General features: G+C 48.3%; 1 long non-coding RNA gene across 1 annotated transcript in view; it reads left to right on the top strand.

The window, feature by feature from the left end:
- LOC122185524 overlaps positions 1-21,315 on the top strand; it is a 40,166-nt gene extending 18,851 nt beyond the window's left edge. Inside the window, exon 3 of the long non-coding RNA XR_006180906.1 lies at positions 21,178-21,315. This is a non-coding gene — a long non-coding RNA (uncharacterized LOC122185524). The remainder of the gene's footprint in view (positions 1-21,177) is intronic.
- The last annotated feature ends 2,746 nt before the right edge of the window (positions 21,316-24,061 follow it).

Below are 24,061 nucleotides of genomic sequence, written 5' to 3' on the forward strand. Positions count from 1 at the left end.
TATTTTTTTATTTTTTTATTTTTTGTGGAAAATGAGTGTAAGCAGGTGGTTGTGCATATTGAGGTATTTAAAGTAGCATTTCTGTGTTAATACTCAAAGGAAATGCCCAGCATTCCCACCAACGAGATCCCTTCTGGCTCTTCAGCCACTGCGTCCTTTAAGCTATCCAGGAACAGCAGAGAAGGGGTTGCTGGATCTTCAAAACGAAGCTGAGCAAAACCTGAATGCGTTCCTACAATAATTGGCTTCTGTACACATAGATAAGCTGCCAAAAATAACAAGGTTTGAAAGGTTTGCTGGTTTGATCCTTACAGAGTGAGGAGGGCTGGGGTTCCATCTGAGCAATGGTGCTGTGAGCACACAGCAGAGCACTGGGCTCTGTCCCCTTCTGGGCATAGGAAGTACATTTGTGTGGGCTTCTGGAAGGCACAGAACCTGTCGTTTTGGAATTACTTTTTAAAGCTTTTCCTAGGAAGATGTGGTATTTATGCAGTCATTCAGCACAGTGGTTTTGTGTTTGTGGTTTCAAACAGGAAAGAAAAATCGCACTGGCATGCTCCATCATCTCCAGGTTGGGAGGCTGCAGAATGAAGGTGGCTGAGCAGCAATAGGTGACTGGGGCAGCAGAATGAGACAGCTGTGCCAGTGCTGCTGTGTCACTGGGAATGCTGCAATGAGCAGGGGGAGCTGGGTGCTGCTGGCAGCTCCTTGGGAAGGCGGAGATGGGTGTAGGGTGTGGGTGGAGGCTGAGAGCTGAGGGGAGGTTCTGGTGGATGTGAGGATCTGGTTTGGGCATGGGGGTGGCTCAGTAATGACAAAATGAAAAAAAAAAACAAAACCAACAAAAACAAACAAACAAAAAAAAACCACCAACAACAAAAACCAGATGAAAGTGACACAGGAGCTGTAGAGGCAGGCTGTGATATTGTGATAATAATTTACCTCCTGTTAGATCAGGCCCTGAATTCCCAAGGGTCCTCATTTGTACACATCGTGCCTGGGTGCTCATAGTGTGGTGTATGTGACTCAGCACAGGACAGGACTGCAGCCCTCCCCTGGTAACTGATGCCCAAGGTGAGGGCTGGCACTGCTCCCTGTGTTGTTATAGACAGCCACAGCCCAGAGTCATGGGAGTGTTTTAAAGGATGGACAGTGGAATGCATAGGATTGGGGAGAATAGGTTTGCTTTTTCTAATGCAAAAACCAGTGCATAAATCTGAGCTGAAAACAGTCATCTATGTGTGGATTAGAAATAAAAAGCGTTTGTTTTGCTCCCCCTCATATGTGTATCTGTTGGTGGTAATTGAATATATCATTCCCAGGAGGAAAGAAGCAGCTCACCTGCTGGAATCCATGCATTAATTGGTGCGAACAGTGAGAGTGCCATGAGAAGGCAGCACAGTCGGGGTGGTAGCAGTGGCTTATTTTGGCAGCAGTAAATGAATGAAGAATTGCAAATACACAGTGGCTAAAATGGGAAATCCTGAAGTCAAACTGTGAATGTCAGAGCACGTTTACATCAGACAGCAACAAAGTGCTGATTGATATCAGAGTCTGTGCCCAGAAAGGTGCAGTGTAGTTCATCATCTGTGCAGCTGGAATTTCCCTCTCCTTTTTCTTCACTTACAAAAGTGCTGAGCTCAGCTTCACCGTGCCAGCTCTATGCTGTTTATGTTCTATATCGGAGTGAGGTGTCCCAGTACCTCCATTCTCAGCCCGCTCACCCAGAGAACTCACTTGGGTCTGCTCCTCCAGCACAGCCCTTGCCAGCAGAAATCACCCACCTTCCTGTACGGCAGAGAGCAACAAGCTCAAAAGCTGTCAGTGATCTGTATGGGGTTTCTGTGTGGGTGGGGGCAGCTCAGGCTGGCTTGCAAGAAAGCAGAGCAGGGGCAGAGCTCCTTGTGTTGTATGCAGTGTGGGCACCGAAACCAGCACTGCATCAGCAAGGAGTGCTGCAGGGAGGTGTGCCACTGACAGCATGGCGAGGGGCTTCTGGCACTGAGATCGTTCCAAGAACAAAGATGAGTGGCTCCATGAAGCTGGAGTGGTGTCAACTGTTACCATCACAGCTTTGTCTTCACATGAGTCTCTGCGGGGCAGTGCTGCCCCATGTGGTGATGGTGACCTGGTGGTGCCCCACAGCACTGCCATCCCTGCAGTACCATTCCAGTGCTCTGTGCCGTGTCTCAGGGCTGCTCTGTGCCCGGATTGCTCTGCTGTAGCCCATTAATATTCTTTATGAGCATTATGCTAATACCCACTTTTAGAAATTCTAGGAACTACAGGAGTGCAATAAAGAGGCCATTACAAAACTTGCAGACATGCAGATTTCCCACCCCGAAATATCATTGTGGTGGATTGCAGCCATATAGCTATGATTATGTTGACATAGCATAAAATAAATCTAATCCAGAATGCCTGGCTGCAGTTACAAGGCAGGGGTTGTGCTGAGGAATGCATGCTGTTTGCTTTGCACCACTCTGATTACTTTAATCAGTTTTTACTTGGCTTATTTGTATTAGGGTAATATAGCCTTCAAGACAGCTTCAGCCACCCAGACAGTGGGAATTTTAGAAATATTTCTCACCAGCTGTGTACATATCCCATCCCATATTGACTTTAAAATATTAAAAAAGAAAAAAGCGCGCACTGCATTTGCTTCAGTTCCCTCCTATCAGCTGCCTGCACTCACACCTACCAGGTGTGTTTCTTTCTGGTTGTCAGCCCTCAAAGTGACATTTGTGGCTCAGGGGTGCTGTGTGCAGGGCCCCCTTCCAGCACAGCGTGCTGAGCTGCTCGCAGCCTCAAGGCACTGCAGCCAGCATCTGCCAGTGGCTGCAGGGAGCTGGTGGGACACGAGGGCCGGCAGCAAGGGGTGTTCTGTCCTCTCTTGGAGCAGAGCCCTGTCCTGAGCGTTCCTCGTGACCTGCAGCTCTCTATGTTCAGGTCTGCTAGCAAAATAACCTGGAAAACAGGGGTGATCTGAGCTGACTTCCAAAAAAAAAAAAAAAAAGATGTGCTGGAAAGTGGGCAGCTATGGCAAATACAGTGCTTTCAGTGCTAAGCAGTTCTGGAACTTTTTTCCTTTCACTGTAGTAATTACAGGAATACTCTCCCATGCCAGTTCTGTAGATGAATTCCCAACAGCAGAAAGAGCTGGGATGCTTCTGCCAGCGCAGGAAATGCGTTGCTGCCGCTCTCTGCTCACAGGCTTCAGGCTGAGCTCCTCCTGCCCTTCTCTGCACTCATGGGCCATTCAGTTTATCAGCCTACAAATCCCCTAATACAAATGTAAGCTGGGATCGACTCGGCTCTGCTTTAATCTTCAGATGCTTATGAATAACAATTTTTTAGCTTATTTACCATTTATGAATTAGCAGCATATAATGTATTGTAACTGAAAATGGGTCTTTGTACTACATGAAACCATGCAGGGATTCCTATTTTAGTTAAATGTAAGGGCTAGCATGGAAATCCGTCCAGCAGCTTAGATCTGGAGCGCTACCTTCACTACATAGATTGATAACTTCCTCAACGTTCAGATCTTTTCTTGCAGTTGTGCTTCATCAGTCTGTAGTGGTATAATCAATGAAAGACATGAATTAAGTGCAGAAAAAAATGTACATTGATTTTTCTGATAGACCTTGTTCCTCCTATGGGTTCCTACAGGTCTGCTGGTGGGCAGAGCAGGTCAGGAACTTCACAGCCAGTGCTTTCAGTGGGAGGCGCTGGGGGGGCAGCGTGCTCATAGCTCTGTGTGCTGGCTCCGTGGGGCTCATTCCATTCAGCAAATATCAGAATATTGCTTCTGGCGTGAATTTTTTGTTTCCACTTAGTGGGAGATAAATATGATTTTGAACTGAATTGGTACAAAAATGAATCTCCAAGTATTAAAATCTTGCTTTAAGGAGATATTGTGAGCTATGGCTTATTGGCTTTTTTATGGTCTGAATCTGTGCTTGCTGAAGGCAAAAGGAGCAGAAGCAGAGCTGGTTTCAGACTAAAAGAGGAGAGATTTAGGCTGGGTGTAGGAAAAGGTTATTCACACTAAGGGCATGAGGTGCTGGCAAAGGATGCCCAGAGGAGTGGTGGTGCCCATCCCTGCACATAGCCAGGACAGGCTGGGGGGCTCTGAGCACCAGTGGAGCTGTGGGCGTTTCTGCTCTTTGCAGGGAGTGGGACCTGATGGCCTTTAGGGGTCTTTACTCTTCCAACCTCAATCGTTCTGTGAATGAGGTGCCCCAGGAAAAGGTGCACATAATTACACGTTATGGCAGTGAGCTGTGGGGGTCTGCTGCTCCTTACTGGCTAAAAGATGGAGACTGGGATTGAATAGGATTGCTTCCCCCAGCTGGAGCATGGCGCTCAGCCACAGGGTGGGCATCAGCCACAGGGTGGGCATCAGCCACAGGGTGGGCAGCACGTGCAGCCCCGCTGCTTCCTGTCGTGCTGCCAGCACTGATGAGTGCAGCTGCAGGAGATGAAATCTCACTTTGATGGCATTGAGGGGCAGGAGCTCTGATGTTGGCCAGCCCGTCTGAACATGCCCTCATTCTTTCTGTACAGAGTTAGGAGATACTTTCTGGTCCTCTTTTATCCTGCATAATGCTTAGTCAAATATTAAGTGGACTGTTAACGAGGGAATAGCATAACAAGAAGTTTAATCTTCTTTGTCAAATCACTTCTGGAGAGAGCCAAATATTTGTGGACCTTATGGTTCCTGCATATTTTATAATTTTATAAGTCACATTTTATGTATCTATCCCTCATCTCTAACAGAACCCATTGCAGGGGGAGCACAGATGATCACTTAATAAAGCTCAGATCTCTGAAATGATTGCACAAATGGAGGGTGTCTCTGCAGCAATTCCCTCCCCAGGCAGCAATTATTTGATCAAACCCCGTGCAGCACATCCTGCTCCAGCGCAGAGCTCTTCTCCAGGAGCAGAGCCCCACTACTGGCAGAGCCCTACAGGTGACCTCTTCTCACTTCTGGATCTGCAGCCAAACCTGCAGTTCTGGGTGACCTGGACTGTCTTCTCAGCCCTCCCCAAGCACCTCTGCTCTCAGCACCACAGAGCAGCCCTCTCTATGAGACACGCAGAGCAGCACAGCTCCTCTGTTATCACTTCTCACAGGGGAGATGCCGCTGTGATTAAAGTGCCAAATGATTCCCGTTCACATTACAATGAAATGTGACCACTGCTCTCCATGAATGGGATGTTTTTGTCACCTCTTCTTTCTCTTCCCTAATATCTCTCTGCTCTGTGCTGGGTAATGTGGATGTCAAGTCATATTTCAGTTCCAGTGAGTTGACTTCTGTTTGACAGATCTTATTATGTCATAGATCATCCAATTGAAAATGTACATAGGCTTGGATCAAAAGCCCTTATGAGGAAGACTTCCACTCCAGGGGGTTTGGGGTAGGCAAACTCCTCTCCTTATGTCTCTTTCTCTCTGTCTCTCTTTTTTTCTTTTTTTTTAATTAATATAACCTAATACCAGAAAATTGCAGAAATGTAACAAAATCCAATCAAATTAATCATGGTTGTTAAAGAGTGCAACTGAAAATCATAACCTGGCCATAACAGAGCAGATGAGTCACAGCTGGCCTCAGAGCAGCGTCTCAGGGTTTTTAGACCTCTAAAGCCAATATTCTTTCTCCTGGTGGAATTCCATTACCTTTGAAGTGGTGCTACCCTGCTTTTAGAGCTTGCATTGTAACCGAGTGCTGGCACAGCCCTGCACACCGTGAGCAGGCACCTAATGATGGTCCCTGACAGATTCACGCAGTGCAATTCCTTCCCAGGCAGTGAACAGAGGGGCTTCCCACAGCAGAGGCAATCTGTGCCCAGCGAGCAGCCCGTGTGTCCTTGTCCTTGTGAAACAGGAACGTAGGGGGACGATGGGTGCCTAATTAGAGCCTCCCAGGGAAACTTCCATTATCTGCCCCAGCTATCTAAGCACAGCAATCCAACCACGTCTGCTGCTCCTTCTGGTGCTGCCCACCCTTTGGGCAATCCAGAAGCAGTCTTCTCCCTTGCATGTTTTTTATTGTTTCTGCCTCCTACAGACCAGGGCTGGCCTTCTCTTTGCGTATTCTTTCTGACTGGATGCTGTTCTCTCATGTAATTATTTGCTTTGTCACGGAAGTGATTGTTTTCATTTAAAAACTGCTGTATCTGTAAGGTCAGCTCTGCCAGTCACCAAGGGAGGACTGATCTCTGCTCAGTCAACTGAGAGCTGAAGGAAATCCCTGTGCAGGGCTGCCCTGGTCTGGAAGGAGAAATCGAGCTCAGCTTTGTTTCCTGAGCAGTGTTTTGTCAGACTACACGTCCTGAAAAATTCTTATCCTAAATGTGTAATCCTCATCCTAATCCTGTATGCCTGTTACCATGTGATTGCATTGGATGAGCTCTCATTACCTGCTTTCAGTGCCCTTTTCATAATGCTCCTCCTGTGCCCATGTCCCGCTGAGACACAGCAGAAGCAGATTACTGTTTCCAAGGATGTCAGTTAGAAAGTATTCATGAATGGATATCAGATGTGAGGCCTTCAGCACATCTGCAGTGCGATGGGCAGATGGAACGAGCACATGGTGCTGCTGGTGGTCGGTTGTTCCACGCTGCGGTCGTCTCTGTTTCCTTTGAAGCAGTTACATATTTCTCTTCCAGGGGAGCAGTAGAACTGCTTAATTATTCCATTACAGTTCAGATAATAAAGGGATGGACCTGGTAGATACCTTGTGCCTTTGGAAATCTGTGTGTTAATGAGACGTTCTGCTTGGGCAGTTTTGGATAAGTTCCTGTTCTGTGCTTGGTTTTACAGAGCAGGAGAAACCTCTTGGTGTTCCACTGGAGAATTTATTTAAAAGTCTCAATCTGAAAGACTCCCAGAGAAACTTTGTAGGTGTACAACAATGTAAGCGTTTATCAGTGGTGTCCTCTGGCTTTTCTTTGTTGTTGTGGAACACAATTCTTCCGTGAGAACCAAAACCATTTTGTCTGCAGTTCTGTGCCACATTTCCAGTGAGTCCTTTTTTTCTTTCTTCAAGACTTTTTTTTTCTGAGCTCCCTAAAAGCTCCTCAGGTTTTTCATTACCCCAGACTCGATTCTTTGGTTCCTTTGTTAATTATTCCATGACAGGACTAAAATACATTCACTGAGGGATTGGGGCGGGAGGGATTTGTCATATGTTATGGTTTACCTGTTCTTTGGAGAAAACAGACTTCCACCTCCAGCAACATCGGGTTCTATAAACACTGTGCTAATGAGAGCGAGGAAAGAAATTGCGTTTGTGCCAATGGTGGGAAGGAAATGCTTAATTTTCCCATTAGTCTATTAGGTTAGCTCATATAAACAACATGATTAAATTTTTCTGCGTGCGCCATGCTATATAAATAATAACAATAATTAAAAAACCATGCGAAGCCTGAGGATAATGAAATTATGTTGGAGAAGGACTGGGAGGACAGAAACATTGAAACAAAGATGGAACGAATCCATCAGTGTGAGGGCCGTTCGGCCAGCAGCGGCTGGAGGTGCTCTGAGGGATGGTGATGAGTGTGGATTGAAGGAGCTTCCCAGCAGCACCAGCCATGAGAGAGGGAGCTTGGAATATCAGCTGGATTCCTCAGATGAATCGACTTTCCCCTTCGTTCAGGTTTGCTCTGCAATGTTTGAAGATGCTTCATTTGCAAAACATTCACAGAGGGTGAATGCTGAGGTTGCTTTTACTGCAGTTCCTTGTTACCGAGTCCCAGATCCACATGCAGAGGGAAACACACTGTGGAATTGCTTGCACTGATTTTCAATTAGGGAAGACAAATCTCACCGTGTGAGTGATTAGATAAAAAGTAGAATATGCAACACAGTGAATTTTGAGTGTGTTTGATTGGGGGTGTAAAACAGAGATATGATTTGATGTACCTTTGCTTGCAGATAGCTGACAAAGCAATTGGAATTCCGCCCCTGTTGTATGGGAGGACACTGTTCCCTGAGGGGCATCAGCAGCTCTGGGGCTGCCCAGCACGGCCCCTCCTCGAGGGGACAATTCTCATGGTAGTGAAAAACTGGAATAAAAGCAGATGTAAAGGTCAGCGTACGACTCGGTGCTTTCCTGAGCCGAAGCTCCTCATGTTAACTTGTAGCAAACGTGGGAAATTAATTCACTGCCTTGACCGTTCACGTGAGATAGGAAGGCAGTCTGTGGTTGAGACTCTTGTGTGGATCAAAATTTGTGCTGCTGTGTTCAGACTTTCCATTAGACACCCCAAGACAAGTCTGAAATTCCCAGATAATGCCAGCGATGGCATGCATCCCTCTGCAGGGACTCTGACTTCTATTGATCCACCTGCAGACCTGGTGCATCCCATCAGCTGGACGCTCAGGGCAGTGCTGTGAGCAGGGAGCTGTGTGCCCCGTGTGCCCCGTGTGCTCTGTGTCCCATGGCACTGCTAGCAGGTGCTCGTCTCCTGGGGGCTGTGCTCAGTGCTCCCAGGGCTCTGCTAGCACTGCCTCTATGTGCATAGGCTGGGAATGGACTGGAATTGCACAGGATGAAGCGGTTCAGAGGCTGTGCTACATGGGGCAGTGCTTTGGCACAAGGAGGGGAGCAGCTGGTGATGAGTTCAGCAGAGCAGCCCCAATTTTGGGTTTGGAGATAATGGTGCTGGGTGGCACAGAGGTGGGTTTGCACCTCCACTGTTGGCTGATGGCCTCAGCACGTAGAACCAACCCCAGCTCTGAGCTCCTGTCTGCAAGAAGCGGCATTAAATGAAAAGAAAAAGAGGAGTGTATGAAATTATGGAAATGCAGCATTGAAGCATTATGGAAATTGGTGGATATTTGCAGTAATATCATTTACTTAATGTCATGTTGTTCTGATAATAGCTCTATTTCCATTATGGGAAAAAAATCCACAAAAAACACACACACAAAAAAAGCACGACTTGATGCTGCTTTATCCTTATCTATTCCCATGAGACCAGCTAGATTGCCAGGCAGCTTAACGTGCAAATCTACATGTATATGATTTAAGGGCACAAGGGACCATGAGGAATCTGTGAGAGCCATTTGAACTGCAGTGACACCATCTGTGGCTGCGCAGTGCTTTTGCCTGTGGAATAGGAATAAGGCTGTGGAACAGGAATAGGGCAGTCCTGCAGTGCAGGCTGCAGAGCATCTCCTGGTCTGCACCAAGGGCAGCCACGACTTCAAACCTTTACCTTGCTCCTGCCTTGCTGTAGCACTCATTTACCTTCCAACACCCACAGGTGAGCAGGAAGGAAGGGCTCCCTGGATACACACAGCTCTGCACCCGCACGGCCCCCAGCTGCTGTGTGACCCCAGTGTGTCACTGTGCATCCTCTGTCCGATAGTGGTGCATCTAAACCCATCTCTCCCTGAGTCTGTCCCTTCCCCTCTCAGGTAGGACAATGCTACTGAGGCGCAGAGCACAGGGATGCCACAGGCTGCTTTGCTGCAAGTGCTGCTGTCCAGTTTCTGGGCCTGTGCCCTTTTTGTCACGGTTTTGGTACCTTAGCAAACCTCCACAACCAGCCCATGTGCACCGTGAAATTAGGAATTATCATGTTTAGAAGAGGTTTATTAGGAAAATTAGTGAGGGGTTACTTTCTCTTGCTTGATGCCCTGCTACGGGAGCACAAGGAATCCTCTCAGCTGAGTGCAGTGCTGATGGTCCTCCCTGGGGTCCCAGCATCACCACATTGTGATCAGTTAAACCTGCTCAGTCCTTGGAAGGGTTTTTTCGGTTTAATTAACCCTAAAGGAATTCTTCAAAATAGGACAACAGTTCTGGTTGTCCCCAAGAAACACACAGTGATATCAGCAGTGGTGTAAAGTCAAACTAAAGAGTTTATAGTGAGATTTAAGTGGACACCTATGCAGCACTCAGGATCCCTCCTGCAGCCTGCCCTGAGGTTCCTGCTCTTTGTGCCCATCTCCTGACTGTTGCCAGCTTCATTAAGGCCAAATTAGTGCAGTGGCACAGTTTTGTGGTGTGTCAAATGCTGTTGTGTGGCGAGGAGAGGTGGGTTGTGCTGAGCTGGGGATGGCATTGCTGTCTGCACTCACCTGCCGGCTGTGGTGAGAGGGCCCCTGCACACTGATTGCAATTTCAGACAGTTCTTGTTAATGCTTTGCTATTAATTACTCTAATGATGCATTCATTTAGATTGAAAATGTGATACTAGTAAAGTTTAATTAAAAAAATCAATAACTCATTAGCACATTACCCCTACACCTACATGTGCCACCAGATTAATCTCTGGTGTTGCAGCAATGGTCTCCACAGCCCTGTGTTGATTCACCTCTCTGTTAGAAATGATTTGCTGGACAGATAATTGCAAAAGGAGCTGTTTGGTCACTGCTTTTGTTAGGCAGCAGCATTGGGCCGGGTGTTGGATCAATGCTCCCTGTGTCAGGGTGAGGCTGATAGGTACTCCTGGGTAGAGTTTATCTTTTCTATGTTTTTCAAAGAGAAAACACGACAGTGGCGTCTGTGTGCCCGGCTGGGATTCCGTCTTCTTGCAGTACACAGGAAGGAATAAGGCTCAGAGCTATTAATTAATGGCCACAGTCCTGGCATAGAGCCCAGCAGTGTTACTTACCTGTGTTTCCAGCACTGGGAACTCTGTGGCCACTGCTGGACCTGGGGCTGCAGCACAGGGCAGAGCAGCACTGAGGGCATGGCCCCTTGCAGACGGGCAGACTGGTGTGTGTGAGAGGTGTGTGTGAGGTGTGAGAGGTGTGTGAGAGGTGTGTGCACGTGCTGTGAGATCACAGTGCTGTTTGGTGTTTCTCAGTGGGACGGATGGCAGAAGGAGCAGTGGTGATCTGCTGGGTTCCATCCAAGTGATTCATTGAGAACCGAGCTGAGGAAAGAACGCTTCTGAAATTGTATTTGCTCCTTGATGGATAAAATACATCAGTTGTTGCTGTGTTCCCATGCAGCAGCTAGTGTGGGTTTTAATTAAATTATCCCTAGTGGGTGTCGTGGCACAATTCTCAGGCAGCAGACACAAATCAGTGGGCGCTGGGGACATGGGGTGCCCCATATACCTGCAGAGCTGTCCCTGCTCTGTGGCAGCACTGTGCCCTAGGGCTGAGGTTTGGCTTCAGCTGCTGCTCCAGGAGGAGCGGTGCAGCTCTGCACGGCCACCAGCACAGAGCAGCAGGTTCTCACGTGCTGCTGACACTTCCCTTCTGCTCCCCAAACTGAGGGCTGGGCAGCAGGGCTAGAAAGAAAGGGCTCTGCCTCCTGCTCTGTGAGTTCCTCTCCTTCGGAGTCTGCACTGCTGACTGCAAGCTGCTGCCAAAGCTGATGATGGATTTTTTAATTAATTTTTATTTCCGTTTGTAGCAGCACGGAGCAGCTGCAAGCCTGCACACCCAGCCCCATGCTGCTCTCTGGGTACTGAGGACACCTCAAGCGGTGCATTTCCTCAATCAGGAAATTTTAGAGCCTATTATCTTAGTTGCTACATCACATTCTTTTAGATTTAAGGTAAAAGTATGTGCCAGACTTTGCAACAATTGCAGCTGAGTCCTCACCTCAGCAGCCCCCATTCCCAGTGTTCCAGGGAACCACCGCTCTGAGCCCCACAGGTGGAGCCTGGCTGTGCCATTCCAGCTCCAAGCCCCACACCCTTCCTGGAGCCACGGCCACGCTAACAATGCTAACAGCGATTCATTATTAATACTTACGCTTAGCCAATGTGCACCGCTTTTCATTTTCATTGTGCTATGCATACATTAACAAATAAATCTCTACAGTGTCCCAGTGAGAGTGGTAAGTGCTGTTATTTTTGTTTTATGGACAGCAAAATGAGATACAGAGAGGTTAAGCAAGTCTAATTGGACAATAATTGCCCACTTACACACTGGAAATTAAGAAATAATCCTCCCATTGTCATCACATCAGCAGAACAAGGAGAGAGCAGCACTCCCATCTCTCCTGTCCCACTGCTCAGCCAAACAGCCCACGTGCAATGAAAGCAGAGGGAGCACGAGAACAGATAAAAGCTGTTCTGTTTTGTTTAACATGTATTCCCCACTGCTGAGTCACTTCAGGACAGAAAATAGTTGTGCAGTTTCCTTAGAAATGCATTAAGAGATGGTTTAAGTGAGTCCTGCCCATTTGTGAGATGTGTGCTTTGGAGGAATGGAAAGGAGGTCCTGCAGAGCTGCAGGGCCCCATCTCACACTGCTGCACTCACTGCCTTTTCCTCTTCTCTTGCTCATAGCAGCAAAGCCCAGTATCACTCTGGGGGTGGTGGTGTGATGTCAGCACTGGTTATCCTGAAAGAAATGCAGGTTGTGTGAGGAGGGCACTGATTGCAGCAGCAGAGTGCTCTCCTCAGGGCTGGTGATGCTCCTCACAGCACTGTCACTGCAGGACCTGGTGTCAGCTTGGGGAATGGCAGCAGTTGTGTTTTGTGACACCTTGGCAATGAGATCCAGAACCTCTCCTGCCTTCTGCTGCTGCATGCTTCCCCTGTGCTGATCAGGGAACCGCGGGAGGATACAGGACCTGTGTGCAGCAGCAGGGTGCTGAGAAATGCCCCACTCTAAGCCTGATTTATCCCCCGGACATGAGGGGCTGTGAGCTCCCCAAAGCTGCGTCCCCATGGGGATCAGTGTGAGCAGCAGTGCTGGGCACACCTCAGCGTGTCCCTGTCCCCAAAACTTGGCATGGTGAAGGCAAACAGCACAGGTGTGCTCTGCGTGCTCCTGACCCGCTCCATGGATGGCAGTGCTCACACCTTGCTGCAGGCTGCCCTTCTCCAAGGGGTTCTCTGTGCTCTGCACACTGAAGGAGAAACTGTATCTCAGTAGTTCTAAAGGCTATAAAGTAGTTGGTGAAGGAAGGCCCACGGTCACTTGTTAGTCCTGATCCGTGAGCTGATGGCTGCAGGGGATGCAGGGGCTGCGCGGCGCTGGGTGTTTCCTGAGGGCATTCACTCCAGAGCTGAGTGTTCCTCTGCCACCCGTCTCTTTCCTAATTGCCTTCTGCTGGATGTGTGGGAATCCTGGGTTCTACATTAAACTGATTCACAGTTCATTTACTGCACACTTCCATATGTCTGTATATCTGCAAAGTGTGTGAGCGTGCAGTGAGACACCGGTGTTGAACCAATAAATAAAGCACTCTGTATAACGTGGTAACTATCTGGGATCTGAAAAATGAAAAGGAATATAAATGGAAGCGTTTTATTTGTTCTGACCCCTCCAGCAGAGGAAAGCGGGGCAAAGCAGAATAGTTTAAAGGACCACAGCTACCCAAATACGAAAGCACACCTACCCTATGGTTAGTTTCCAATGGAAACACTATGCTAATTCATTTCTTCTGAACATTTAAGCTTCCTTCTACCAAGTAAATAGGACTATTACACAAGTGACAGCCACTATATTAATGTAATGTTTTGAGTATTATTTCCCAAGTGACCTGTTTCAAAACAAGATTTTTTCTTCCAAATCAGCATTTCAAAAGGTGTTTTGATACACAGCGGAACTCGACTTTCAGTGTTATAAATAAAAGAAGACCAGCAGATATATTGGAGATGTTATGCCTCTTTCTGGGTTAGCATTTGAAGTTGGCTTCATCTTGTTTCCAATTTTTAAAGCAAAATGCCCATTTGAAAGACGGCGCCTAACAATCCGCTGTATTGAAATCATCCATTTGAGTTTCCCCATAGGAAATGAGAAATCCAGCTTGAATTTGGGTTTCTGTGGGTGAGCGTAACTCTGCTGGACGGCTCTGCTGAGCGCTGCCTCTCCTCCGAGAGCCTTCCTCTGGGGCTGCGCTGTGGGATGAAATGCTGACAAAAACTTCAGGGTGTTCTGTATGATTTTCATTTCTTTCTGACATAAAAATGCTGCTCTCTCTTTGCCATCCTCCAAAGGCATTCTTGCAGCATCCATCACGTTGCCACGTCTCCATTCAAAGAAAAGAAGCAAGGCTCACTTGTAATTGATTTTTTAATTCACAAAGGCAAAACAGCTGTAGCATTGTGCCCAGGTTATTCACTGTGCAGCTCTTTTTGATCGAAACTTTGCAGTACCCGATCCTCGCTTGGGGGCTGCTCCTGGTCTCATTTTTCCAGGTGTAATAATGTGGTTGTTGGACTTAATTCGGATCCCTGGGCTCACGTGGTGCACTGCAATGGTGCGTGTCCGTGCAGTGCTGTGCAGTGCTGAGGCAGCTGCAGCAGCTCCTCCTCAATGTGTAGGAGCATCGTGGCAGCACTGCATTGCTTCATGTAGAACGGAACACATGAAACTCAACAGAAACGTAACGGCGTTTTCCAGATCTGTATCAAAAATCGATACTGGACGATGTAAAATCCTCTTTGTCCAGAGGTGAATTGTGTAGCGCTAATGTAACTTTTGATTAAATTCTCTACAGGAGATAAATAAATCTACAGAAATCTATTATTTGCAATTAAGCTCCATAAAGCTGCTGTATAAAGTGCATTCACAAACGGGGAGCTCAGACAGCTCGGCCTTTTGGTGCGCCCTGTTTGGATGGGAGAGCTCCTCCTGATAGAAGGTGATGACAGAAATAGATTTGCTGTCACGGATGGAACAGCCTTTTTTTAATGCACTCCGAAGATTTCCATGAGGCTTCTGCTCTTTAAATACGTGCTGCAGTACATCAGCGGAGCTCCATGAAAGTCAATGCCCCTTGCCAATGAGTAACGTATTAAAACTGATGAGCTGCCCTGCTCCTCGCTGAGCTATCCGTCTCTCCGGCTTTGTTCTCCTGCTGGGTGCCCCACATCGGGGGGTTTCCTTGGGCAGTGGCTGTGCTGTGCTGGGGGCGGTGCTGGGGGTGGGTGCTGCGCTCCCCCCTGCAGGCACTGTGAGGGGATGGTCCTTCCCCTCCCGAGGAGCGAATTGAAGTGCTCTGAAGTTGGCTTCTGTAAATCAATCTGTTCAGCCCGGCGCTGGAAGAACAGGGCTCCTGCTTCTTGCTTACACCGGTGATGCTCGGAGTGGGAAAAGCGTGTTTTTAGATTATAGATTTTAATTAAGACTGAAAATACTCTCTCAATTATATAACTAAATTGGATGGAAAATTCAGTTCTGCATACGTCTGAATTGCTTGTTTCAGTGATTTGGGTGATTGAAAGTTGAATTGGAGATGGGAGATATTTGTTACAGGATATCTTAAGTCCTACTTAGTGCTGTTGTGAGTAAATAAATACAAGTGACTATCACAGGGTGAATGAAAGGAATTACCTGCAGCTCTGCCTCCTGAAAGCACTGCCCCACCCAGTGACATAGCTCAGTTTTAAGCATTTTCTAAGTCACCATCAGTGCTGCTGAATCCTGGAAAGGGCACTGAGAGCTGTGTGCCAACTCCTGGAACGGGGGAGAGCTGAATCTGAGGGGTTCTGCCTTGTCCCTGACCTACCAGCAGATCTCCTTCCTCCTGCTGTCTCCTGGGGTGCATCCAGAGGCCTCTGCAGCCCACCAACCTGCAGGGGAGGAGCAGGGTGCTCTGGGCTGCGCTGAGGCTGCCATCAGCTCAGATCCATCATATGCTGAGCATCAGGAACACATCTGCTGTTCTATGGGAGAAGGCAGTGTAGAGTCTGATCCACCTAAGAAGGCAGTGCCTTGTCTTCTCCATATTCCATAGTCCTTTTTTTTTATCCTCAAACTGTGCTGTCCTGTGTGTAACCGTGCTCCCGCTCAGCTCTCTTGCTCAGCTCACCATGCCCATGCTGACAGCACCTGGATGGGCAGACAAGGTGCAGCTCTGCAGCAGAGGCTACCAATGAGGTCAAAATGCCTAGGTGACTGTTTCCCACCAACCAGAACTGACTGCACCATTTCTGTGTTTCACCCACAGAGTTTAGTGTTAGAGGTTGCATATAGCACTGTAGCAGAGGGATGTGCCAGCAGGGGCACTGGGTGGCACTTTGCCTCCTGCCCTGCAGCCAGGAAAGGAGCACTGCCATCACAGTGCTGTGCAGGGATTGGGTGCAGCTGGCAAAGTGCAGGCTTTTCAGGACTAGAAAGGAGCTGTAAGCCAAATTGCCAGCAGGGAAAATTGGGAAAGGATTGTTTTCTTTCAGATCAAGACAATTTAACCCACATTTCTCAAATAACTTGTGTGTTATGTTTTGTTCATCCTTGTTTCTCCTGGAGAAGGACAAGCTGCCATCCAGCACTATCTGCTCTGGCACAGGGAGCATTATCTTGCTCTGCAACCTGTTCTGCATTTCATAGAGCAGATAAATGAGAGAAGGTGGCTGACTCTCTGCTATTTACATGTGTACCAGCTTTGTTTCCGCACACATGCTCTGTCTTGAGGGCCAGCCACGGAGGGGCTGCAGGTGCCAGCAGAAGCATAGGATCTTGCACTTCAGGAGAAGAGAAAAGGGGGGAAAAAGTCCATAGTCTGAATGTGTGGAAGGGATCATGGTTTTCCAGATGCATGGAGCATTGTTCAGAGTGCCACCTGCACTGCCAGGCTGGTACCTCAGGATCGTGCGGCTTCCCCGAGCTTGTATGGTACACAGAACATTTGGTGGAGTCTGCAGTTTATGGATGCAGGAGGCTTAGGAACCAGAGAATGGTAGATGTGTGCCTGAAGGGATTCTTTGAGATAAAAAGAGGGAAAGGTATCTGCTTCATCAGAGTAACTATCAATTTTTATGACTTAGTGGATGGAATTCCCAAATGTGCCAAACCCCACTGGCTGCCTGCAGCCCCAGGACGGTGCTCTGGGCACTGGCTGGGTATCCCCATGTCATCTCCCATTTTCAGAGGTGCTCTGCAGAATGCAGGCTGGGGGTCTGGCAGCAGCCTGGGGCAGGGGAGGGCGAGCAGTTCTCCACTCCTTTGGAGGTAGGGATGGGCTGCGCAGTCACTTAAACAATTGGGTTCAATTCTACTCTGTTCTCTGTAATCATTAACAGTGGTTTCTAATCACAGTGACATCTGCTGATGGATGATAATTGTCCCCCAGAATTGAAATGGATACCGACTGATATCTTCAGTTCAATCCTTATTAAAACATCAGTGAGCGCTGGTTTTAATACACATTTTCAGACATGAAAATTGTAGCTATATGCATTACAGTCAAGCCCTAATGTGCTCAACTTGGGACAAAATATCGTGGAAAACGCATTTCAAGCTATTGCCTGGACTCTCACCTAATACATCTTACCTGTAATAATTGCTTTCCCTTAATAGATTGGGTCATACTAATATCACTGCTGAATTTTAGGAGAGAGAAATGGAAATAGAGAACAGGCATTTTTCCACGCTTGTACTCTGGCGTGCATCAAATCCTGCTTTTATAACTTACTAATGATAAATTGATCTCGGGAGGTACTACCTCTGTATTTACAGAGTGTTCAGACGCGCCAGAGGCTGTTTTCAACATACCAGCATCTCGGTGCTGATTTAAGCACACAGCTGTTCCTATAGCACAGCATTCAGATCTGGTGCACCCCCAGCGTGCAGTGATGTGAGCAGAGCAGCACAGCAGCAGGCAGCCCATTGCCCCTGGGGGTTGAGGCCCGGCTCCAGGTCCCCAGGCAGTGGGGGTCTCCCAGTGCTGTTCCCCAGGTGTGGTGCAAGGGCAGGGCATGGGGCTCGATCCTGACTGCGTCCAGCCGCGTGGCAGCAATGGCAGCAGCTCTGTGTGGTGTGGAGCTGCTTCTGTCCTTCGCTGTGTGTTTGCAGCTCTGTTCTGCCCTTGCATTGTGTTTTCGAGGCACGAGCTGTAATGGGAGATAATGTTCAGTGGTCTTTGAACCAAAGGACTGTGTAGTAATGATGGCAAATTGGTGTCTGGCACAGTGAATTGCATGGTGTGGAGATGTGTCTGAATCACTGCTTGGGGGGGCAGCTCCACACAGCTCCTGGTGTCTTGAGCCCTAGCCCAGGGTGACAGCCCTGAGCCTTCATTGCAGCACGAGGGCAAGGCTCTGCCCTCTCCACAAAGCAGCAGAGGCTGTCATGGCACTTGTGAACCAGCCCTGAATTCCCCCTGAAGTTTTAGTGTGATCTTCATTGGGAAAGAAAAGTCATTTAACTCTTCCTGCTCTATTGACTACTTTAAAACAATCTTTTTGTTGTTAAGCACAGTGAAAACTTTGATTAACAGTGAAAGAGTGGTCAGCACCGGCACAGCTGCCCGGGGAGCAGGGCAGTCACTGCCCATAGGAGTGCTCCATACCATGGAGATGTGCTGCTGGGGTTCAGGGTCATTGGGCCTGGTGAGGGGCTGAGGCTGAGCCTGGGGATGTGAGAGGTCTTCTCCAACCAGAATGAATCAGTGACAAAGTCCTTCTGCAAAGGGGCTGCTTTCTGCAGGCCGGAGTGGGATGAATTATATAAGGTTTCACCAGCACATCTTCATTCCAGATCAGCCTCAATCCCACTGTGCTCCCATGGTCTGCATGACACAGTCTGAATATTGTAGGCCAACATCTAATTTTTGCAGGGGGATTTATATGGCCTTCCACTTCTTGTTCTGACAGTGAAACCCCCGGATCCCACCCCCAGCCATTTCCTCACAGTGGTGGTTTATGTACATGCGCTTCCTCACATTTATTTTTGATCACCGTTCCTCCTGGCGGAGCTGTGAGCATGCTTGGAGCAGTTGATGTGTTTGAATACCTCCTGGGTTTGGGCTGCATGCTTTCAGCAGCCAGAAGAGATCAGGGCCGTGTGAGACCCACAGTGAGTGGTTTGCTGCTCCTACACCTCACAGCAACCATCCAGCTGCCTGGGGAAATGGGAACTGAGGCCAACAGAAGGGCTGGAAATGACTCCAATTGGTATCTCGTCAACGATCTGGGAAATATCACAAAGAATAGAACAGGGGCTCAAGAAGGATTTTCCTAGACACGCTGTTATAGAAGCCTTTACCACCCCCTGCAGAGGTAATCAAGACTAATGGGAACATTAGTGCAGCAGAAGGCTGCATATCAAAGAGCCCCCGGAGCAATCACACCCAGCAACAGAGCATCGCTGGCGCCGCTCCGAGCCACCCTCCTGTCGCAGAAATGAGTAAAAGGGTCATAAACAGCAGAGACAAAATTTTTGCCTTGTGACTGCAAATAAGCACCCAACAGAGCTGTTAAAACTTACTTGCTGAAGAGAAAAATACGATTCTTCCCATTTTATGGGCCATGTTCAGATAGCTCTTACTCCTATGCCATAAATCCCATTCTCACATAGATCCCACAGCAGAGCTGTCCCAGACCCTGTGGAGTGTCGCCTGGATTGCCACACATCCAGCATGCTGTGCAGCCAAGCTGAGCCCGGAATGCCACCCACATGTGAAGAAACACTGCAGGGGCCCCTACAGCACCGCTGGGAAAGCACAGTTCTTATGTCAAGGCCTGCTTGGATCCCTCTGTAGTTTTTAAATCTGAATTTAATGAAGAGCAACACCAACAATTCCTGCAACCTCGTGATGGAGGTTAAGCTAAAACCACATCTCCAGAGGTGGCCTCGGGAGCAACTGCTGCCTCCAGAGCAACACGGAGCTGCAGGCGGAGCAAAGCCCTGGGCACAGGTACTGGAGCATCAACTGGGATGTCCCTAAATGTCAGCAACAGATCCTGCATCCGAGTGGTCTTCAGTGTGTGGTGGGGTGTGCTGTGCTGCATGGTGTGTTGTGTTCCTTGCTTGATGCTGGATGGAAAGAAGCACCCATTGCTGATTGGTGATCTGAATAGCTGAGCAGGCGGTTCTGGGGGTCGTTCCCTACCATGTTTAGAACAAAGGAAGGGATAAATCTGCAGCCCACCAGGTTTTTTTGTGCCCTTTGGCAGTTTGGGAACCCTTAGAAAGATCTGTGCTGCTTGCACTGTGGTCAGCATGCTCCTGTCCCTGTGTTCAGCTCAGACCATGCTGGGCTGTTACCAGTGCTCAGGGTGTTGTTGCTTCTGCTCTGCACGTTGCATCCCTGCTGGCGGTGGTAACTCTGCAATCTGTTCTCACTGTGATTGCTGATCCTCTGCCGTGTTTGTTGGGTGCAAAGCCACTAGTGAGTGTGGTCTGTACGGCTGCAGCATTTACAGGGCTTTAACGAAGGGCTTAAAGACAACTTGACTTTCTAGCTGCATCTACTGAAGTGAAGAGCGAGATCCCAGGCATGATAAAATCAGTGGGGATGGGGCGTTCCTTCGCCGTGCTGTGCCCCATATTACCCAGGGGTGCTGAGCCCATGCCCTGGTGTTCCCCAGCTGCTGCACCCACCGGGAGCTGTGGGGGGGCTCTGGGCAAGGCGTCCTGCTGGAGCAGCGCAGTGTGGGTGCAGCGGTGCTGGCTGTGCCCACAGCTCAGCGCTGAGTGCGTTTCGTTCCCATGAGCCTGAAAGCTTTGCGCTTGAATCTCATGTGAAAACGGGTGGCTAAAAATAAACGTGGCACGGTTCCTGGAAGCGGCGCTGGGTGTGGGTGGCAGAGATGGGGGATGTTTCTGAGATGTCACCTTTTTTCTCACTCAGAAAAATTCAAATTCAAATAAATTTACCGAAATTCAGCACTACGTGTTTGATTTTGCAGCAAGATCATCTCACTTCGGTGTTGGCGCATTGAGAGTGTGGGAATTGAAGGTTGTTTCTGCATCAGAACAAAATAAGCATTTTGTTAATTTCATGGCATCTGCTACCTTTATTAGAGCTAACAGTTCTTTTCAGGGGCCTTTCCACTTTATTGGGGTTCTCTGATTAGTTTTCATTGCTAATCCCATAGATAAATCTTTCCCAACAACACATACTCAGTACATAAGTAATATGTATGTGTGTATATATATATATATATATATATCCATAGAGATTAGGTAAGGTAAGTGAAGTAAATTATAAGCACAAAGACTGAAGCTCCTGTCTGTCCAGCCATCTGAAAAACTTCTGGGCCTTCAGTTAAAGGGAAGCCAGATGTAATAAATATCTTTACAAATCAGAAGCCCCTTGATGTTGGAAAACTACTAGCTTTTGGTGCTGGATAGACAGGACCTGAGTAATAGAGAATTAAAGGGGGAGAAGTTAAATAATTAAAAGCATATATATATAAGCTAGTAGCAACTTATGTATAGCCAGTGCTGAAAATGTATGTATGTCACACACTGCAAGAGTATCCTGGGCAAATTAAAAGGATAATTTGTTGCATGCCTCAGGGAGTGCCTGAAGAAGGTATTGAGGAAGATCGGGCAGCTCCCTTCTCTACTCCTTGTTTAACAAGGACTCTGAAGAAAGTCACCATATCAACAAGAAGAGTGTTGAGACATCTTGGGGACGACATCAGATAAAACAAATTAACAAGTAATTAACAAATGTAAACTTTCTGATAAGGTTGTGAACCTGGAGTACCCAGCCAGTGTGGAAACAGGGGAGGCAAGGGGGGAAAACAGGGTATGAAGACTGTCATGTTATGTCCATAGGTGCTCCTGCTTGCTTGCCCGCCATTGCAATCATGATTAAAATCTGCTTTTATCAGAAATACCGTCCTGACAAAAATTATTTGGGTATTTCCAACATGAGGCGTTTGGGTTTGTCCTTGGAATGCTTTAAACTCACAAATGAGCAACAGCTTCTAACGCATGAGGTCTCTTCACAACAGAAACCATTTATCCAAAGCATCTGAGGTGCGAGCAGCTCATCACTGCCCATCATTCACTGCCACAGCACAGCTCAAAATCTGGCTGACCAGCTCCAACGTGACGCCCAAACCCTGCGTGTTGTGCGGCCACACGTGGGGATGTGATCTGTGGGGCAACGTCCACGTGTGTCCCCTGGCCCTGCTGCACTGCAGCTCCCACATGGAGTTCTGTGAGAGCTCTCTCAGCACAGCACCGATCCATTCGTGATTTCCTCTGTCTCTGATGTGCAGGCGTTGCCTCCCCCGGGCTGCAGCCCATTTGCACACCAGTTGCATGCTGTGAACGGAGCTCTGCTTTGGGCTTGGACTGAAGGCTTACAGCTCTGATCAGATACTGAGCGTTGGTTGGTGCTCTGCCATGCACAGAGGGCTGCGTGGTGCCTGCAGGTGATGGGCAAAGCCAGAGCAGCAGAAGTTGTTTCCTTCTCCTTTCTGCTACCCTATGTGAGCAGCCTGTGATGTGAGCTGCAGAGCTGGGAGGATAACTTGGCACAGGGAATCTCCAAATACAATGCCTCACTCTAATAAAAAACTGATAAAAGAACAGTACAGACTGTTACTCATAATTAGCCCTATCTTGAACTGTGGAGGCCAACAACATCCAAAACAGCAATTTAACTTCAGAACAGCAAGCATCACAATAGGTGGCACAGCACAGACAGAGCTGCTCGCTGCCTGGTGCTGGGCTTGGAATCATTGCTCTGTCCCAGCCTGCAGAGATCTGCCTGCATTCCCCTCCTCCCACAGCTGGAAGTGCTGAGGAGCAGCAGCTCCAGGTATTTCCCTGCTGGGTTTGCAGCACTCACCCAGAAACCTGGATTTCAGCATTGCTGTAGCAGAGAAGGAACCGTGATCAAGGATCTTGCAGTGGAAGAGCTGTGATCTACTTTGAATTATTCTGCACCAAACGCAATCTTCAAAAACATCATTTTTGTCTCTACTTGAAAATTGCATTCTTTGCTTTTGAATTAAGCAGAAGAAACACGGAGCGGTGTTTGCATGATGAATGAGAGATTTCTTTACAACATACAAAATGAAAATTCATTACAAACATAATGCAACAACAAAGAAGCAAACGTTCAGACATGGGTAAATGGAAAGTACCTTCAGCAGAAGTTATGCACTTAGTGGGAAATGACACAGCAGCGGGGTGCCTGCATGACTGAGGTGGGAGGCAGCGCATCCCTTCAGAGCAGGGCTGTGGCTGGCAGCAGCACGCAGGAGGAGCAGATCTGGGCCATGTCTGCTGGCTGCAGGGCTGTGCTGCACTGATGGCCAGTGGTGCATCAGGGCTGCTGGGCCAGGCAGCCTGGCTGGGGAGCATCCTGTGCTGCAGGGCCTGGGATCATCAACCTGCACTTCTCCTCCTGCCCGCCCCACTGCTGCCTGGCAGATCTGAAGTGAGCTGCATAATTCAGCACAGAACGGCTCTCATGCAATTGCTCTGCTAGAAATGATCCCTCGGAGGTTTGAGGAGGTTGGTTTCTCTTTGCCCCTTTTAACCTTTTCTCTTCTTACAAATGAAAAGAATTGTTCCAATCAGTTTCTCTTTCTTATTCAGGTGAGCATTCCCATGCTGGGAGATGGAGCCATGAACCAGCGGTGGCTCCGGGGCAGTGAGCGCTGCGGGACACGGCCATGTGTGGTTGGAGGGCTCTGCACCCCACACAAGGAGGGCCCACAGCTCTGCAGCTCAGATCCCAGCTCGTTGGACTCCGAGGCGCTGATCCTCTGCTGACTGTCTCAGGAAAGCAACAGCCATAGGGGACATACGAGGCGCTGTGCTCAATTCAACAGCTATTTCAGTGTACTCCAGCTTTCCAAGCGCCAGAGAGGATCTCATGTAGGGCTATCTGACTGCCTGATAATGAATCTGGTGGAGAAAGCACTGCCATGTATCTCATGCATTTTTAGGGTAAAGGGACCATTATGTGAAGATGAACCATTCTGAAGCACCAACACAGCATGAAAAAGCATCAGCACATTCAGGAGTGCCTCTTGCTGCCAGCAGCAACCTGTTATATGGCTTCAGTTAGTTATTTTTGATATACCTGGGGACATTTTTGTGAGTACATTTTGTCAGTGTTAACCTGGGGCTGAGAGGTGGTTCAGGGTCACTGCAGGACATTTTGCATTCATCATGTTTGGTGCTCATCACTCCATTCCCTTCTGCATGGAGCTGCTTTGCAGGGGCCGATCCCTGCTCCTGCGGGTCTGACAGCAGCAGGACCTGCTCCTTTATGAGTGGCACCTAGGAACAGGATAAGGAAAAGATCCAACTAATTGTCTGCCATATCTTGCAGCCACATTAGGATGAGATCATTGTGTTGACACAGAGGAAGTGTATTCCATGGCCATGCATAGATCAGGGGAATATTCTGAGAGCTGTCACATCCCGATTC

The sequence above is a fragment of the Lagopus leucura genome, unplaced genomic scaffold (assembly GCF_019238085.1).
Source record: "Lagopus leucura isolate 7727_CA_CO unplaced genomic scaffold, USGS_WTPT01 Super-Scaffold_100030, whole genome shotgun sequence".
NCBI lineage: Eukaryota > Metazoa > Chordata > Aves > Galliformes > Phasianidae > Lagopus > Lagopus leucura.